This window comes from Lampris incognitus, chromosome 8, assembly GCF_029633865.1.
Source record: "Lampris incognitus isolate fLamInc1 chromosome 8, fLamInc1.hap2, whole genome shotgun sequence".
Taxonomy (NCBI): Eukaryota; Metazoa; Chordata; class Actinopteri; order Lampriformes; family Lampridae; genus Lampris; species Lampris incognitus.
In genome coordinates this window covers 29,599,396-29,605,665 of record NC_079218.1, presented here as the reverse complement: position 1 = coordinate 29,605,665, position 6,270 = coordinate 29,599,396, and positions in this window count along the sequence as shown.

The following is a 6,270-nucleotide window of genomic DNA, read 5'->3' as shown; positions in this document are numbered from 1 at the left end:
CACACTCACTCACTCACTCACTCTTTTTTGGGGGAAAATTTTTGTGTTTTACATGTATGACACTTTATGTCCTCATTTTGATGACAGGGGATGCCGTACTACAGAAGTTTGATCTGATCCTACGCAGCCATCGTTAGTGGGCGGCGCCCTCCTCATTCAATTTGTCACTCCCCCCCCCCCCCCCACATACACACACTCTTTCTATTATGTAAGAAGAAAGAAAGAAAGCACTCTGAGAAAACACGTTTCTCATCGTCAGACATGTCTGTTTTATTCAAGTCAGCCCTTTTTTTCATTTGCTCGTTTCCTGCCCGTGTTCACCTCACATCATTTTACATGGTCGTGTTTCGTATACAGAGGTATAAAGTTGATCAGCCACAGCATGAAGATATGGGCAAGAGTAATAGAAGCTAGGTTAAGAGGAGAGGGGACGATTAGCGAGCAGCAGTGTGGTTTCATGCCACGAAAAAGCACCACAGATGTGATGCTTGCTTTGAGAATTTTGATTGATAAGTATAGAGAAGGCCAGAAGGAGTTACATTGTGTCTTTGTAGATTTAGAGAAAGCATAGGACAGGGTGCCGAGAGAGGAGATGTGGTACTGTAAACTACTAATAAGACACTTTAGTCCCTAGCTAACAGGTCTGACCCTTTAGCTGAGCGGTTAGTGATGTCGCCTTGTGGTGCAGTACACCCCGTATCGAATCCCGCACCGGGCAAGAAAATAACCGGTTACAGTACTGTATGAGGAAGTCGGGAGTTGCAGAGAAGTATGTAGGAGTGGTGTAGGATATGTATGAGGGAAGTTTGACAATGGTGAGGTGTGTGGTTGGAATGACAGACGGGTTCAAGGTGGAGGTGAGATTACATCAAGGATCGACTCTGAGCCCTTTCTTGTTTGCAATGGTGATGGACAGGTTGACAGACAAGATCAGCCAGGAGTCTCCGTGGACGATGATGTTTGCGGATGACATTGTGATCTGTAGCGAGAGTAGGGTGCAGGTTGAGGAGAGCCTGGAGGGGTGAAGGTATGCACTGGAGAGAAGAGGAATGAAAGTCAGTAGGAGCAAGACGGAATACCTATGCGTGAATGAGAGGGAGGACAGTGGAATGGTCAGGATGCAAGGAGTGGAGGTGACGAAGGCATATGAGTTTAAATACTTGGGGTCAACTGTCCAAAGTAACGAGGAGTGCAGGAGAGAGGTGAAGAAGAGAGTGCAGGCAGGGTGGAGTGGGTGGAGAAGAGAGTCAGGAGTGATTTGTGACAGAAGAGTACCAGCAAGAGTTAAAGGGAAGGTTTACAAGATGGTTGTGAGACCAGCTATGTTATATGGTTTGGAGACAGTGGCACTGACGAAAAGACAGGAGGTGGAGCTGGAGGTGGCAGAGTTGAAGATGCTAAGATTTTCATTGGGAGTGAAGATGAAGGACATCTTCACTCCCAATCGTCACTCCCAGGGGCATCTTCACTCCCAGGGTCACTTTCAGGGCAGTTTACTGCCAAATAAATGGAACTTGAACATACTGAGATGTACTGAAACAACAGACTTTAACCTCTATTCGGGCAGAATGTCAGTGTTTTTGATTTTTCTTTGATATACTTTATCAAGTTAAAGTTCACGTTTATTGACAGCCAAGTAAGTTTGCCCTTACAAGGAATTTGTCTCAAACACACGACGTGACATGAATAAAACGTTCAAAGTGAGCATATCTTTCCATGTACATGGCGAGAGAGCAACTATCTGCACATAGATGGAGCATGCATACATCTGCTATTTCACTTACAGGCATGATGTACCAATAAGAAAAACATGGTGGGTCAACCCTGTTGTATAGGATTATCTTTGTGCTTTGTTCGATGTCCTTTTCTTCTCCTCACCATATATTTTTGTCTATCTCTTCTTGTAGCATTCCAGCCGGACTTTATTCAGACGATGCACTCCAATAACGACTGATGGGTCCATGGTGCGGTATCAGACCATTTATTGCAGCATTTACTAGTCACACCGTAGACACACCATAGAACCACCGTAAGAGCTGTTCGCCTTCCAGCTAGGTGCTAAATAAATGATGATGATCAATGAACTATACGTTGTGAATTCGTTCTGTGCATAGCGAACATGCCCATCATCTCCAACTTTCAGTTTAGTTCTGCCGTTTTCTCGCAGCAGCGCACAGCATCATGGGAGACCAGAGTTTTTCAAAATAAAGGTCACATAACAAAAGGAAGTGTAATTCGCTGTTAATATATCAATCAGGACCGTACTTTAGGCACCAAATACAAATCAATAATGAGCACCATACAAATCAATAACAATAAAAAATATTATGACAAAATTATATGGGTCATTTACACTTCTAGTATCTGATCAAATAAAGATGTGGTGTAAAATCAAAGGAGACACAGCTGGAATAACTTCAAGCGATTGCCGGCTACAGATAGTTCTGATAAACTTAAAAATGCGATAATTGTTAAATATGATGTTAATAGAAATTATATAATAATAATACTAATAATAATAACAACAAAAAGAGTAGGTGAGAAAGATGTAGACCAACATATGACCAACCAATGGCTCAAAACAGCTGGGCTGAAATCCGAAACAGAGGGCTTTATCATCGCTGCCCAAGACCAGGCCATCAAGACCAATTACTACCGGAGCAAAATCCTCAAGATGGCACAGACCCACCGTGCAGGATATGTGGTCAAGTCCAGGAAACCATTGACCATATCGTGGCAGGGTGCCCTGAGCTGGCCGAAACTGAATACCTACAAAGACACAACAAGGCCACCACATACCTGCACTGGAACATCTGCAAAGAATTCAATATCAACACAAAAGACACATGGTACGAGCTCGAGCCCTAAACAGTAACAGAAAAAGACGACATCACAATCTTATGGGACATGCCAATACAGACAGATCGCGACATAAAGGCCCACAGACCAGACATCATCATCAAGAACAAAAAAGAAAAAAGCTGCCTACTCATCGACATGTCCATCCTGACTGAAAGGAACACCTCAGTAAAAGTAACTGAAAAACTGTCGAAATATAAAGACCTTGAAATAGAGATTGAATGAATGTGGGGAATGAAAACCACAATACCAGTAGTGATAGGAGCCCTGGGACTTGTAAAAAAAAAGGGATGGAGAAACATCAGAATACAAGAACTACAGAAGATTGCACTACTTGGAACATCTCATATCCCTAGAAAGGCACTATCCATCAAATAGACTTCTACCTCATTCTAACCCTAGGCCCAAGGAATGGGCCCGGTTATTATGTTGTATTATGGCATGAAGTTACAGGAAATTTGTATAATAATAATAATAATAATAATGGCGCAGTAGTTAGTGTGGTCACCTCACAGCAAGAAGGTCCTGGGTTCGAGCCCCGGGGTAGTCCAACCTTGGTGGTTCATCCTGGGTTGTCCTCTGTGTGGAGTTTGAATGTTCTCCCTGTGTCTGCGTGGGTTTCCTAAATTGTCCCTAGGAATGAATGTGTGTGTGGGCCCTGTGATGGCCCGGCAGGGTGTCTCCTGTGTTGTGGAAACAAACATATTTTGTCTTTGCAAGGTCTCTGGTGAGACTTGAAATAACAGACAAATGAAGCAGAGTTGTCTATCTGAATTTAATTCTTGCAAGAAGGAGCAACGTCGTAACAGAGTGCTATGCAGTCTGTCAGAGGAGCTCAAAGAGGGGTAGTCCAGCAGTCACGTTTATACACAGAAAAGAGGAAAGGGAGAAAGGAAAATGGAATGTCTCATGGTTACACCTCAGATCGAAAGTCAGTCCAGACCAGTTCTTCGTTTGTGTTTAGATATCGGTCGTGGCCCAAAGTGGTTTCTAATAACAGAAGTTCAACAAAAGAAGTGTAAGTCTAAATTTTTCCATTACACTTCCCACCTGCCGTCCAATGACTGCTGGAATAGGCTCCATCCCTGCGACCCTGAGAGCAGGATAAGCGGTTAAGACAATGGATGGATGGATGGATGATAATACAACAATAACAATAATATTGGCAACTTCAGTTTGACAATATCCTGCTACAGTTTTTCATGAATCTGGGTATTCAATCAGCAACACAGCATGAGTTGCTCTCATTTCGTCTCATTTCCTTTTCGTTTCTCTCATTTGTTTCCTTTAATTCAGGTCTCTCATTTCCTGGTCACCAATGAGTCATGTGATTTTACCTGGTACAGCTGAGTTATGTGATTGTTAACATCTGTGTTGTCACTTCTGCTACATTGATGAAGTGTATCACACTTGGAACGTTCATACAGAAATAATGAAGCAATATCAATGATTAATTAATGATTATGGAGTGCTGTCCAGTATCCTCTTCAACGTGTTTTCCTAGCTGGATTTACCCTCATCATAATCTCTCAATTAACACCTGTAAACCTGTCATCAGTGCACTCGGTCAAGATTTATTGGAAGTACTACTTTTCCACAGTTGCAGAGCATTTCTAACCAAATGTTAAAGATAAAACTGACTGGCTCTAAATTTTGCGCACTGTGTGTGTGTGTGTGTGTGTGTGTGTGTGTGTGTGTGTGTGTGTGTGTGTGTGTGTGTGTGTGTGTGTGAGAGCTAGAAAGAGAGAAAGAAATGCGGTAGCTGTCGGCTCACACTTCTCAGTAGAAAATACCACTTCCTCTCCGATTTTGGACAGGCAATTGCAGTAGCACAGAGCATAAGCACAAAACATAAACAGCAACATGTATTACCTAAATGTAGCAGTAAGAAAACTTGTGAACTCTACCAAGTGTAACGACGGAAAACCACCACCTCTTTCTACTACTGAAATGCAAAATTCAACAGAGAAATTCCTATTTTTGTGCACGGCACGAAAACAGTCCAAAAATCCTGGATTGATGACCCAGCTTGTAATAGTCAAAAGGGTCATTACCCCTGTCAAAAATAAATGTCAAAAACTGACATAATTTATATTTCACTCAAAATATGTCAGACCAAAGAATAAGGCCACACGTTATCAGCCATAAACTTAACCATGGGCACACTGACCACATTGTTAACCTGTATGACGTTGTGTGTTTTTGGTTTTTCACCCCTCAGAGGCAGCATGTGGAGTCTTTAATCCACATTAGCTCCTGATGCTATTTAAAACCCCTCCAATCTGTCGAGTCTTTATGCTAAACAGCCTTAATTTGCTTAACACATCTAGGTCAATAGACCGTGTGCTGAGGGTTCACACTTGTCGTGGACAAATAGCAAAGATAGTTGAGCAAGAACTTTGTAGAATGATATTGACTGCTGGCTTTAAATTCAACTGTTAGCCAGCTGTTGATTGAGCTGAAAGCTAATATCAAGCTAATACCTTTTGAAATGAACTCAGTATGGTGGAATCCGTTTTAGGGGTAGATTAAAACTTCAACAAGTGGGTAAGTTAAAAGATAGTGGTGAGTGAGAAGAGCAGAAGTATGTCCAACCAACCACCAGAATTTAATGTAAATTCCCCAAACGATCTTTTTGCTTGTGAGCCCAAAGGCAACTCGGTTGGACTACGTGACATTTCAAGTCCATCCTGTGACATGCGGATGGACTCTGAACCAGCAACTGTCAACAGTGGGAACAGGCTGTCCTCTGTCTTTGATACCAGTGAAGAACTGAATAAGTTCCACTTCGGTTCTTATTCACACTCGCCTTGCTGTGACATAAATGGGATAAACCGACCTATTTGTCAAAAGGCGAATTGTGACAACGAGTCAAGAGAGGATCAGACTGCTTTGGACCTGGTGGAGCTCCTGGATGTCGAGGGCAATGAGCAGGACGAGGAGTGCTGGTAGGTACCATCAAGAACATTATGGGCCTCATTCATCAATCATTTGTATGTACAAATTTGTTCTTACACACCCGTGGATTTTTTACATTTTTTTTAGCTCTCACGATTGTCTGATAGTCGCAAGCAAAGCCTGATGGTTATTTGTGATTCCTTCTACCATAACATCTTATCTACCTCTTACAACACCCAGCCTTGCAAAGACATCAGTGTTAGCCAATTGGTGTCTAAATTCAGGGGTTACTCAGGTTCAACACTGGTCTCTGAGACAAACCTCAGGGCTAAAAAATCCCATGGGTGTGTAAGAACAGATTTGTATGTACGAACGATTGATGAATTAGGCCCATTACTTTATTCTTTGAAGTTAGGGGATTTTTGGTCTAGTTAAACTCTTTCATTCTTTCCTCATATTTTCTTTAACCTATACACAGAAGGCAAGATCTTCTTTTCAGCTATACCCAATACA